Below are 13,359 nucleotides of genomic sequence, written 5' to 3'. Positions count from 1 at the left end.
ATGCAGTCTAAGGTGCTAGGCTAGCTCACGATGCCGAGGCCAAGGCCGTTGTATTGGGGCACAGATGGTCCTGACAGGTATGTCCTCCAAAGAGTCTGAAGTAAAACGTCAAGCTGGGGGCTAAGCTCTGCAGGATGCTGGGAGCTGGAAAGGTGCCACCTCAGGCTGTGCATCTGGATGCTCTCTTGCCCGAGTGTGGGGGAGGGGGACAGGAGAGAAGAGAGGCACAGGGGCAGCGCTAGCTGCAGGGTGGGAGTTGGAAGCAGGTGCCTGAGGTCAGATCTGCAGCAGCCAAGTCTCTCCCTTGCCATGTGGTGGCCCTGCCCTAGGCTTGTGACGATGAACACTCTGTGCCCTAAGGTGCTTCCTCAGTGCTTGTGGATGGATGGATGGATGAACGACGGAGAAAATGAAAATAAAGGAGCCCAAGAGGCCGATGGGGGGCGGGCAGTCACACAGAGGAAAAATGTGACTCGAGCGAAGGAGCCAGCATGAGGAAAGATAAGCACCGAGTGATGGATGTGGACGCAGCCGGTGTAATATTTCACAAACATTATAGCCGTGCATTTCAAGTTCCCTCCTAAATCACGGTCCACCAGCTGCCCTCCCACCCCCGGGCCAGGACTGTTATTGCTCAGGGCAGGAGAAAGAGGTGCAGACTGTGTAGCAGGACCAAGAACCAGGTTTTAGAGACTCAAGGGAAGGGAAGGAAGGTGTGATGGGTGTGTGTGTGAGGGAGGGGGGGAGGAAGGGAGGAAGGAGAGAGTGACAGAGGACAGAGAAGGACCAAGAGAGAGAGGGAGGGAGGGGGGGGGGAGAGAGAGAGAGAGAGAGAGAGAGAGAGAGAGAGAGAGAGAGAGAGAGAATGAATGAATGAATGAATGAATGAGAATTTGTTTAGTTTCCACTGAACTCCGGGCCCTTAGGGCTCAGAATCCAGGGCTCTCAATTGGAGAAAGGAATTCTCCCTCATTGGATGAACACTGGTGTGCTCTGGAAGCAAGATGAGTGGAATTTCCCTCTTGCCCTAGGGACTATGGGAATAAGAAGGGAGCCTCCCAGGTATGCAGAGGGAGGGATCCTGAGGGAGTCTGAAAGATGCTGCATAGCTCCCCCACCCCCACCCCAGCAGTCTGCTCCCTACATCCTGTGTGGTGAGGGCAGGTTGTGGGAGGCTCAGCTTGGGTGGGTGGCAGGGCTGACTCGAATTGCCTGGAGGTCCTCTTGGTTGGAACTAGGCAGCAGAGAGAGGCTATGTATGCGGCTTCCCTGGAAGCCAGCCTGGAGGGCAGCTGGGATGAAGATGTACAGAGCAGTTCTGTTCATATTCAGAACATTTATGCCTATGGACTGGCATCATCAGCAAGGACCAGGCTTGTTGGAGGGAGTGTTCAGTTGCCTCTTTCTTGGTGTCCCCAGAGAAGAAGTGAGGCTAGGTACAAAAGGGACCATCACAGTCTCTGCATCTATCTGACTTCCATCAAGACCAGAAAGACAGGCTAGGCAATCAACATAGAGTGGTCCTTGCAGGAGACAGGGCTTCCCCTGGGGCTCCAATTCTCTGCTGTGATTTCCCCAGCCTCCTGTATCACATCCCTAGGTAATTAGCACACAGTGCCTCCCCTCTGTTTGGGCTGCTGCAGACTCTTGTGAGTACAATAGGCATCCTCGAGGCTTCTGTGAGCCTTCCAAGATAGGAGGGGCCTGGGAATCTGAAAGGGACGGGGCAGTGCAGAGGATGAAGGACAGGCCATCTAATGGATTAGAGTTCTGGGCTGCAAGTACGGATATAGGATAGGGTACCAACAGTAACTGTAGGATCCCCTCCTCCATGGTACCCCCAAGGTCACAATTTTCACAAAAGGTCTGCTAGAGCCTGGGACATAGGGTCAATACAAACAGGACAAACACCGTGGGGTCAGGGCAGTGGGAGCCTTTTGCCACCCTCCTGGCCTGGGTGGCTGGGGCAGCTGGGTGATGCACCTTCCTCGGCTGAGTTCCCCATCATTTGTATGTATGAAGACATACACTTTGTGCAGGAAAAACTCATGCAAAATTAGAATGCGTGAGTACCCACAGAACCATCGTAATTCCGTTCCTGTCAGCTACACAAATATTAACCAAACAGCAAATATTTGGATCATTTAAAGTTTAATTAAATGAATGTTTTATTGGATTTAATTCGTGTCAATATTCCCCAGCTCCTTTTAAAATTCTAAAGAGATTTATGGTTACTGAGCCTTCTTCTCCCTCCCTTGTTTCTTTATTTACTGTTCAGCAAGCTTTTCCTGGCAGTCTCTGCTTCCAGGCTAAGTGGGAAGACCAGGCAAGTTAGCTTTCTGGGGTGAATTCTGGGGGGAGCTGGGGCCCACTGGACAGGATAGGACCCTTACCTCTGAAACCTGGCTCAGCTTATGAAAAGCAGAGTGGCCTTGGGCAGGTCCCTTCCCGTCCTTAGACTTCAATGTAGATATCAAAAAAATGAAAGATGTGGCTAGGAGCCCAAGGGACTCACATTATGAGATAAATACTTGACAAGAAACTGCCTAAGGTAGGGAAGGTTTAATTTGGCTTGTGGTTTAATTCGGGATATAGACTGTCATGCTGTGGAAAACATGGCAGCAGGGGAGTGAGGCAGCTGGACACACTGCATCCAGAAGCAGGACACACAGAGAAATATGGGTGCTCAGCTTCTGTTCTTCCTTTTCATTCACTCTGAGGTGGGCCCCAACCTGTGGGATGGTGGCGTCCACATCGGAGTGGCTCTTCCCATGTGGTGGTGCAAATGAGACCTTCCTCTATAGGCTACAGTATTTGAATGCTTGCCTCTCAGTTGGCAGTGCATTCCCACAGCTGGTCCTTGCTTTCTGTTTTTCTCTCTGTCTACTTCATGCTTGTATTTGAAGAGCTCTCAGCTCACCATCATGCCTTCCCAACCACCACGATGGATTTGAATTCCTCTGGAACCTTGTAGGCCAAAATAAACTCTTTCCTTTATAGGTTGCTTTTGCTTTTGGTCACAGTGTTTTTTTTACAGCAACAGAGAAGTAACTAATACATCCCTCCCTGGAATGTAACCCTTCCTGGAAACATTCCCACAGACAATGCTCAGAGTGTTTAAAACCAGTCAGGTTGACAATGAAGGTTAACTGTCACCCCTAAACTGTTAGGTTCTATAGCTTTGAGTGGATAATTCTGCGTGGATGCCCCTGAAGAGCCCTTCCATTCTGCAGGGGGCGCCCACTACACCTGCCTTGCCCCCATTGTTATCTGCCTCTGCTCTTCGCTCACTATTGTAAGAGATGTCTCAAGCAGAAGCACCAGGGGTTGTCATGCCTCACAAGAATGTCCCTTGTGATGCCCCTCCTCTTATTCACTGGCTCCCAGCAGCTTCCTACGTGGCATTTTACTGCGGTTTCAATGTGAAATGTTCCCCATAGGCTTTAGGAGGTGAAACCTTGCTGGAGGAAGTGGGTTCCTAGGGAGGGTCTCCAGGCTCCATAACCCAGCCCCATTTCCTGTTAACTCTACATCTGCTGACTTCCTGCTTCTGCCACTGTAGCTTCCCTGCCTGAAGCCACAGCTTCCCGGTTGTGATGGAATGATCCTCATGGCTTGTGAGTCATAATAAACACTTCCTCTCTTGGGTTTCTTGTCAGGCATCTCTTCACAGTAATGAGATGAGTAATTGATGTATCTCCAATGTAACCAATGCCCCTTCCTCCCATAAACCTCTATTGTCCCTTCCAGAATAAAGCTATCAGCTGCTGTCACCCAGGCGACATGCAGAATCGAGAAGAGTCCCTGATCCTGTACCTACTCTGTCTTGGACATTATGCTCTAGCTGGTCTCTTACTCCTTGGATTTAAAACTGTGTGTGTGTGCGCACACACACTCACATGTTCACATGAGAGTGCTGGTGCATACAGTTATGTGCATGTATATGGAGACCAGAGCAGTGCTCTGTGCCCACAGGGACGTGGATGCTGCTGCTATGAGAACTGCATTGGAAAGCTGCTGGGTGATGAAGGATTTTAAGGAGGGTAAGGAAGTTAGATGGTCTTCAGGATTGGGCATCTATCACGCTGTGGGTGATACTGGCATACTTGGGCTTTCTCTTGCTTCCCCCGGCATGAGGAGATAGGCTGTGCATTGTGATGACTGTCATGTCTGCACACGTGAGCTCCTTTCAGCAAGTGTGATCAGCTCCAGTAGACCTTTGAGGGGCACTAGCTGGGAGGTTTGTCCTGTACTGTGGTGCTATTTGCTAACTATTGGTGCCTGGCACATAGTAGCTAGGCTGAGGCCTTGACCTTCCTCTATTCCTCTGCCCCAGAGTGGTAGCATGACCTTGGTTTTGCAGACACGGTGTTGTAGGCACTGGCCTCCACCTTCATGCCTTCACAGATGTTGAAGAGAAGGGTGTCCATGAGGAACCCAGAGGTTTTCCTTAAGCAGGCTAGAAACCGGGTAAATGAGGAGTAAATGATGTGGTCAGATTGCCCCCTGTGGTTAAATATCAGTGGAGCTATAGCTATGCTGCCCCCACTATACAATAACCCTCTTCCTGCACAAACACTTACACAGGGTTCCCATTCTCAAAAGATCTACATCATTATATCACTGGTGTGGTGATTTACATACCACCTGTATTAGTGACTCTTCTATTGCCATGATAAAATACCATGACCACAGCAACTTAGAAAGAGTTTATTTGGACTTATAGTTCCAAAGGGCTAACAGTCTGTCATGGCAGAGAGACATGTCAGCAAACGACAGGCATGGTAGCAGGAGCAGGGAGCCTAGGGCTCACATACAAAGCAGAGAGAGCGAACTGGGAATGGTGAGAGGCTTTGCCACTTCCTCCAACAAGGCCACACCTCCTAAACCTCGCAAGCAGCACCATCAATAGGAACCCAAATGTTCAAATGTCTGAGACTATGGGGGACCCCCCATTCAAGTGCTTGACCCACCGAGCCATATCCTCAGCTTCCACCCCAATATGTGGGAGCCTTGAATGGTACACCGAGGCTCAGGATTATAGTACCCTGTAGGAGAGCCGAAGCCAGGTGCTAAGACTTAGGTCTGTAAGGGCAACCTCTGATTACATGCACTTTCCTTGGGATGAATGTACTCTTCACTCTTTAGTGTGGGTGTCACTAAAGGAGGGGTGGCCACTGTGTGACAAACTCTGGTGTCACCCCAGTGATGGGCGCAATGTGAAGATGTTAAGTGTTGAGTGTGTGTCCAAGATCTCCATACCAAATGGGATGGGTGACATCCTAGACTTTGTGACTTTAGCTGGAGTTTATAGAATGGAACTGCTTGGGCTCTGCCCAGGGATGGTGTTTGGCCTTCTGTGTGTGTGTGTGTGTGTGTGTGTGTGTGTGTGTGTGTGTGTGTACGCACGTTTGCTGTACTGGGGATAGGACCCAGCTTGTATACCCTTTTCTTCCTCTGTTCTCTCTATCACAGAACTATCATGCTGGGCTCCTTCAAGGCCCTGTTGAAACCTCGCAGGCATGAGGCTGGGGTTGGGTTATTTTAGAGCATGTCATCTTGACACAGGCTTGGAGTACCAAGGTGCAGCCAGCCCGTGCAGCCTGTTTGCTCCCAAGCCACACAAGAAGCAGGCCACTTCGAGGCACCTGCTTCCTTCTGCATAGTCACTTTCCATTTTTCTGCTCCTGGTCTTGTCCCTCTTGCTCACCTCATTTCAGAGTTGGCAATAAACTAATTTGTTAATTACCCGGAGTCATAGGTAATTTACATTTTCAGTTGACTTACATGGGTTGGCGTTGCTTCACTCTGTATTACAGTTTAGTTGTCAAGGTGTGGTCTCCAGTGTAAACAAACCTCTTTATGAGATGCATACAGACGGAGACCAGACCTGTTTTATTTCCTGTGTAGCCTCAGTACTTAATACAATGCTGGCCCACAGAAGTGACTGAATAGGTAATTTTATGCAGGTGAAGGATTCCTGCTCATTCAGCTATTATTTACTGAACACCTACTACCTGCCAAGATGTGGTGGGAATGTACTAGCAAGCAAAACAGGCCCAGTGCCTGCCAACCTGGAGCTCACAGCTCAGCAGAGAAGATGGGTCTTGAAGGGCAGAGGCAGGCAGGGCCTGTCTATAGATACAGGGTGAGAACCTTGGCTCCTGCTGTGCCCGCTGCTCTCCTGTTTGGTTCTTCCTCGTGTGGTTAGTGCAGAAGGTAGACCCTTACCATGCTTTCTATTTGCCCCAGTCTGGTGTAGGTTCCCCTTGATTAAAGGATGGGCTGGTACAGGGGGGCAGAGTCATCTGGAGTCTCTCTGGGTTCTGTTCACCTCCCCTGGGCAATAAATCATTTGGGTTTCTTAGAAAACTGAATGTCATTGTGACTGGGGCAGTTAGTACAGCCATATGCTTTGGGCTTCAATGTTGCTGTCCCAGGGTGTTGTGGGCTGTCACAGTGTGTCAGGCAGCAGAGACATTGACAGAAGGGAGCAAGGGGTCAGGGTTGAGGTGGGAATCTCAGGGTTTCTTGGTTAGCAGGGTAGGTGACCATCACAGCGCCATGTCCAGCTCATCTCCTTCACTCCCTCCCTGTCTGTCTCTGTGTTTGGGGATACCTCAATGAGGTAGTTCAGTCTATGTATCTCCCATGCCTTGCTTCATCTACTCCTGAGGAGGATGGAAATACCTCTGCTCAAGATATGTGCAAAAGGCCAAGCTAGGCACGTAACTTGGTGGTTGGGATACCCGCTTCATACAGACAGCAAGGCCCCGTGTTCAAGCCTCAGCTTTGCCAAAAAGATGATATTGGCAAAAGGAAGAACACTACCTTACTATTGTATGGTGACATTAGGGGAAAGGGACATTAAAATGTATCTTCTGTAATTATATGTCACTTACTCTGCATTTCAGAAAAACACTCTGGATCAATAAGGCTGGGTGCAGAACTCTGGAGAGATTACCGAGAGGGAGGAACAGAAAGTTTCTATGGCCCCAGGAAAGGCTATTGTGTGTCCTTTCCCAGTTCCTGAATATTCACCCCACTATTTCTCTTGGAGTCGGGAGGGTGTATGATTGGCTCTGATTCATGGGGGGTGACCATGCCTGGCACATCCTTAGCATCACTGTGGGGGCTGATTTGGTATGTTCACTTGACCAGGTCATAGGATGGCCAGATATTTGTTCAATCATTACTGTCTTTGTGAGGATGCTTCTGGAGGAGAGGAAGATAAGAATCTGCAGACAGAGGAAAGCAGGTTGCTCTTCCTAATGTGGTTGGGCCTCATCAGTCCATCAAGGGCCTAAGTAGAGTAAAGAGGTTGACTAGAGAGAGCTTTTCCTGCCTGACCACTGAGGTAGGATGTTGGCTGTGATGATTAATATTGACTGGCCAACTGGACAGTCTGGATTCAGCTATGAGATCAGCCTCTGGGCCTGTCTGTGAGAGATTATCTAGATTAGTTGAATTGAGGTGGGAATGTATGAGCGTGAAGCACGGCTCCTCGGGCTGGAGCCTCAGGTTGCCTAGAAAGGAGAAAGCAAGCTGAATGCAGCATTCATCCTTTCTCATTGCACATGCAACCCGACGAGCTGTCTCTGGCCCCTGCTACTGCGGTGGACTGTACCCTGGAACCCTGAGCCAAAATAACCCTCCCTTCCCTCACCTTTGTCAGGGTGCGTTGTCATAGAAACAAGACAAATAATTCATAAACTGACCCTTCCTGGATCGTAAAACTCCTGACTTTCAGAATGAGATGCATACCGTCAGTCCTTCTAGGTCCTTCCTGGGTCCTCAGCCTGCTGCCAGCAGAGTTTGGGACTGGTCAGCTTCCAGAACTGTGTGGACCAGTCCCTCGTACTGAATCTATGTCTGTTTCTATTGCTATCTCTGCCTCTGTTGATACCTCCATGTCCTGTTGGTTTGGTTCCTCTGGAGAACCCTGATTAATGAAGTCATCATCTATACTCCCCCTCCTCTTCCTGCAGGGACCCTGTGGTCAAGCATCTGTGCGAGTGAGGACCATGGTCTCCTCATCTCTATTTGAGGTGAGCTGCCCGACCCCATCAGACTCGATGAGGGTGGTGAACTCAGCCTTGCTGTGGCGTACTACTGAGATTTTGAGGTTTCTGTAGCAGATGGTGTTGTAATTACGTATCATACCCCCTCAGAAAAGAAGGAATACAAGTTAGTGTCCTTCCACTGAAGGAACAGCAGGGAGATGAGGGCGGGACCTGGGAGAGCCAGCATCAGGTCAAGAAACCTCTGAGTGTCTTCCTGCTCAGGTGATCCACTCCCTGTTCTAGGCCTCTGAACATCTCTCCTGGGAGCTGCCCTCTTACCACCCCTCCCCGCCTTGTCACAGACTCCCTCCTGTGGAGGACATCTCACATCTCAGAGGGGAAGGGGGGACACACATGCAGATGACAGTGGGGTAACAAACATGGATACAAAGAACGAGATAAGGAGGGAGAGCAGAGGAGGGCCAGAGGATTCTGGATCAACTATAGTCACAATGGAAACCTGAGAGCTGAAAGGTAGGGAGAATGGGGGAGGGGAAATTGTTTTGTCCTGAGGGTCTTAGATATCCCAAGTGGCCCAGAACTTGCTATGTAGTTAAGAATGAGCCTGAATTATTTCTTCTTCTCCTTCTTTTCTCTTCTTCTTCCTTCTCTTCTTCTTCTTCTTCTTCTTCTTCTTCTTCTTCTTCTTCTTCTTCTTCTTCTTCTTCTTCTTCTTCTTTTTGGTGATTTTTTTCACATTTAGTGTGTGTGTGTGTGTGTGTGTGTGTGTGTGTGTGTATGTGTAGGACCGAGGATAACTTGCAGGAGTTGATTTTCTCCTTCCACCCTATGGGTCCCAGGGATCCAACTCAAGTCAGTGCCTTTAACCACTGATGCATCTTGCCAGACCTTGACCTTGAACTTCTGATCCTCCTGTCTACAGCTCCAGTGCAATGCTGGGATCTTAGGCATGCAGGACAATGCCCCGTTTATGCAGTGCTAGAACTCAGGACTTTGTACATGTTAGGAGAATGCTCTGCCAACTGAGCTATCTTTCTGCCTTAGAAGGACACTTCAGAGGAAACTTCCCAAGGCAGGGTGGGGCTAAGGCACTGTGGGAACTGAGAAAGACCAGTGTGGCTGACAGGGAACGAGGCAGGACAGGTGACCCTGTTGCAGGTGGACAGGAAGTGACTGGGTGGAGCAGAGTTGAGGTCAGGACTCAACTTTAAAGTGATGGGAAGTGTCAGGGGATTATTATTTTTTTGCCTTTTCCCATTTCATGTGTGTGCTGTGCATGTGTGTGCATACATGTGCACACGCATGTGGAGTCCTGAGGCTGATGCTGGAAATCTTCAATTGCTCTTCCATCTTAGTCACTGAGGCAGGGTCTCTCAATGGAACTCAGAGCTCACAGATTTGGCTAATCTTGCTAGACATCGTGTTCTGGGGATTCCCTGTTCCCCGTTCTGAGGCTGGAAGTACAGGCAGCCCCCTCTCCCACCTGGCATTTCACCTGGATTCTGGGGGTCTGGGAACTCCAGTTCTTCCTTCAAGCTTGTGCGGCCAACATTTTAACCACTGAGCCATCTCCCCAGCCCTACAGGAAGGTTTTTAAACCAGGGAAGGGCCTCGCCTGACCTTGCATGTGCTAAAACCTTACTCTGGTAGATGTGTGGCTAAGGCACTTTTATAGGAAGAGGAGAGGATTTGGGAGAACACAGAGACCAAGGCAGGAAGCACCTCAGTGGTTCAGGGGACAGGACTGGGTTCAGTATCAGCTTGTATGAGGGGCCAAGAGGGGGCGCCTGGGGACAGATGAGGAGGGGAACTCCAGGACGGAGGCCCCCACTCCCTCTTAGCCTACAGGCCCTGCTGGCTTAGCTGATGGCCCTCAATACCTCCCCATGCATCAAAGTGAAGTGAAAATCAGAGTCGCTTTCCTGGCCTCCTGAGTGGATAGTCGTTGAAAGGACTTTCTCAGTGGCAGCCATTTGCGAACCATCATCTAGGAGAAAAGACGCCTCTATGGTCCAAGTCCCTCTCTCTATGTGTCCTGGGGCCAGAGTACTCAGCAGGAGCCCCCTCTCGCCTCACCTTCCCTGGCCCAACTCCTCTCACTTGACCTCTACCCAAGGCCCAGGCGTGCTTCATGCATGTGAATGCGAGAGGCCATGATGGAAAAGGTCATGAATAAACACAACACGCTTTCTGGTTAATTATCCTCGGGAGGATGCTCAGGCACGGCTGCATTTTGTAAACAGGCATCAGCAGTCCGTACTGGAGAGCAGTCTGCACTTGGATCTGATGCCAGCTCCCCACGTTGCCCTGAGGGGCTCCAGGCCCTTGGAGCTTCTGTCAGCTCTCATTTATTTTTTATTAGTGTGTGTGTGTGTGTGTGTGTGTGTGTGTGTGTGTATTCTTTAGGAGCCATTCATTCACCTTGTGTATAGAGACAGGGTAACTCATTGGCTTGGGACTAGCCAGATAGTCTAGTGTGGTTGCCCAGTGAGTCCAGGGCTCCCCCTGTCTCTGCCCCCCCAGTGCTGGGATTATAGGGTGGTACCATCACAGCTGGCTTTTTCTTTTCAAACCTGGATCCACCCACCATGCCTGTCTTTTTATGTGTGTTCTGGGCATTGAACTCAGGTCCTCAGGCTTGTTTGGCAAGCACTTTACTGACTGAGCTATCTTTCCAGCCCCCATTTGTCTCTAGATTGTTGGGGCTGCCAGGGACAGGCTTTGAACCCTGGCAACCCCAACGACAGGAGGGGGCTGGAGCAGGGCTGGTCGTGTGGTGACAGGAAGGAGCTTGGATTTCATTTGAGGAGAAGCCATGGAAGAACTTCAGGCAGGATGCAGAGATGCTCTGACACTGAAGACAAATGTGCATCATAGGAGAAATCCCCAGCGGTGTTAATAGAACGCCGGGGTGGCAGTCTCCTGGACAGGGTAATCCCTTGGTAGCAGGGAACCATTGGCCCCCCAGAACCCTAAGCATACCACCTCAGCACCCTGCAGCCTCCCTGCTTTCACAGACCTGTGCCCCACAGTATGAGCTGGTAGAGAGGATGTGTGGGCCTAAAAGGAAAGAAACCTTTTCTCCAAAGCCCCCACTGATGTCCCCTCAAACTTCACTGTCACATTTGTGTTATGCCATCGTTCCTAAAGCCACTAGGCAAGAAGGCTGGCTTGGGGAGCCTGTCCCGAGGAAGCTCGATCACAAAGGAAGAAGGGACAGTGCTCACTGTTTATGTGGAGGGGACAGAGAGATGACAGGAGGCCAGTGTTGTGGTGCCAGGGGCTTTGGCTAGACCATGAGCTATGGAACAGCAGATTATTTGGGTCACCTGCCAGGGGCAGAGTGACTGAATGATGATAGATAAGATGGGGAGACTGATAGGAAGGAACGATTTGAGCCGATTATCAAGTTTGAGCCTGAAGTCCTAGGCAGGTGCTGGCTGTATTTGTTGAATGACCGAGAGAGAAGATCCTGAAGGGGAAGCAGAGGACTCTGCTTTTTAACTGCAGTAGGTAAACCAAGGAGTGGACAGTGCGATCTAAGTCTAGGGCTCAGGGGAGAGGGGGTCCAGGCTAGGATATGACCTTGAAATGCATCCATGCTCAAGTGACATTTAAAATGGGACCCCATGAGATTCCTGGGAAAACGTGAAGAAGAGGAAGGGTCTGGAGGCTCGAGGACTGGGACTCAGCAGTGTACCTCAGGCTGGCCTTGAACTCGTAATCCTCTTGCCTGAAGACGCCTGTGCCACTATACCCCATCCCTGGAGCTTTACAACAGAACAGGGGTGGGCGGGACATGATGTAGGGAAGCGGAATGGAAGGTGGGAGATGAGGCAGGACCCTTCTGTCTACACCGACGGTTCTCAACTCAACCCTTATTCTAGTCCCCAGGAGACCTTTGCCTGGAAATAGCTTTGATTGCTTCAGTGGGGGTGGTGAGAGGAGAAGGCAGTTTCCTGTTGGCATCTACCGAGCGAAGGCCAGGGATGGTGCCGAACAGTTTAGAAGACACACAAGAGTCCCCACAACCAAGAGTCTGGCTCTGATGTCAGGAGTGGCACCGTTGGGAACTGCAGCATACATACATCAACATCACGACTTAACCAAACGCATGTCCTTTGTTTGCCGGAAGTGGCTTTCCTTGCCTGGGCAGGAGCCGTCATACTCTTGAAGTACCCAGTCTGCTGGGCCTACCTGCTGTCCCTGGTGGGGTGGGTCCCCATGCAGGCAGCTGACTAGGGCGAGGGAGACCCCCTGAGAGTCAGTGTGACCACTTTTGGAGATGCCATAGAACCTTCGTTGAAACCTGCTGAAGTGAGGCAACACGCGTGCCAGCAAAGTCCTACCCAAGTGCCGGGATGTGAGGAATTTCTTTTCCTAGCGTGGGATTTCTCTCTCACTCCGTGTCTTGGCCAGCGCTTTCATTTATCTCTTAGAAAGAAAACCCTGTAATGTATGTTTTGTCCAAGGACAAGTCTCAGGAAGAAAAATGCCTCCCGCTCCCTCTCTCAAGACCCCTCCACCATCTGTCAGTTTGGAAATCTCCACATCTCGACCCATGGCAAATCACTTCTTGGCAGCAGTACCATGTGGTGTCTGCCTTAGGCTGCAGACACACGGGGCTGCTGGCCAGTTGAGAGAGCAGGCCATTGAGGAATGGATAGATGAGCCACATCCCACCTACCCCTCTCATCTTTATAGGTATCGACAAGCCATCCTATGCCCCTCCAAATCTACCCTTTCTCTCTGTCCCTCCGCAGTGGCTCCCAGGCAGGACCTTGGTTTTCTAGAAGGTGGCAGTGTTTTGCCAAGAGTCTCTCATAGGACACCTGCCCTCCCCTGCCTGGCATTTAAGGTCCACTAACACTTCATCTCCTACTGCTCCTACTTAGATGGAGCCAAACTGAACTTTTGGCTATTCTCCAAATGCATCCTGGGTTTTCCCATGCTCACTGATCATGCTGGCACCAGTGAGCCCACCCCTATGCAAATATGCCTGGGACATCTCTGCTTAAACCAGGGAAACTGGCAGAAGGCCAGTGTGGACATTCTAGTCTTTAGCTTTATCTCTGCCCTGCCCGTGCCATATCCTGCTCCCAAGGCTGTACCCTACCCCTTGAATCCCGGCCATGCAATCCCACAAAATCAGAGACATTCCAGCCATCACATAAAAATAAAACTAAAGTTCAAAACATTATTTGGCAGCTTTAGTTTCGAGAAGTGGCCTGCAGTCCATCACATGCAAGGGAGGCATAGTCTATGCCTCCAGGACTCATGCCTACAGGAGATGCCTGACAACCCTACATGGCTGGCCATCTTGGTCTCATGTCAT

General features: G+C 50.3%; 1 protein-coding gene across 1 annotated transcript in view; it reads right to left on the bottom strand.

Annotated features, from left to right (window-relative positions):
- The window catches only part of Fstl4 (follistatin like 4), a 421,445-nt gene that overhangs the window by 60,739 nt on the left and 347,347 nt on the right, over nt 1-13,359 (bottom strand). The gene's annotated exons all lie outside the window — the stretch shown is intronic.

This window comes from Onychomys torridus, chromosome 8 (assembly GCF_903995425.1).
Source record: "Onychomys torridus chromosome 8, mOncTor1.1, whole genome shotgun sequence".
Taxonomy (NCBI): Eukaryota; Metazoa; Chordata; class Mammalia; order Rodentia; family Cricetidae; genus Onychomys; species Onychomys torridus.
The sequence above is the reverse complement of the archived record's forward strand: the minus strand, read 5'-3'. Positions and strand labels throughout refer to the sequence as shown.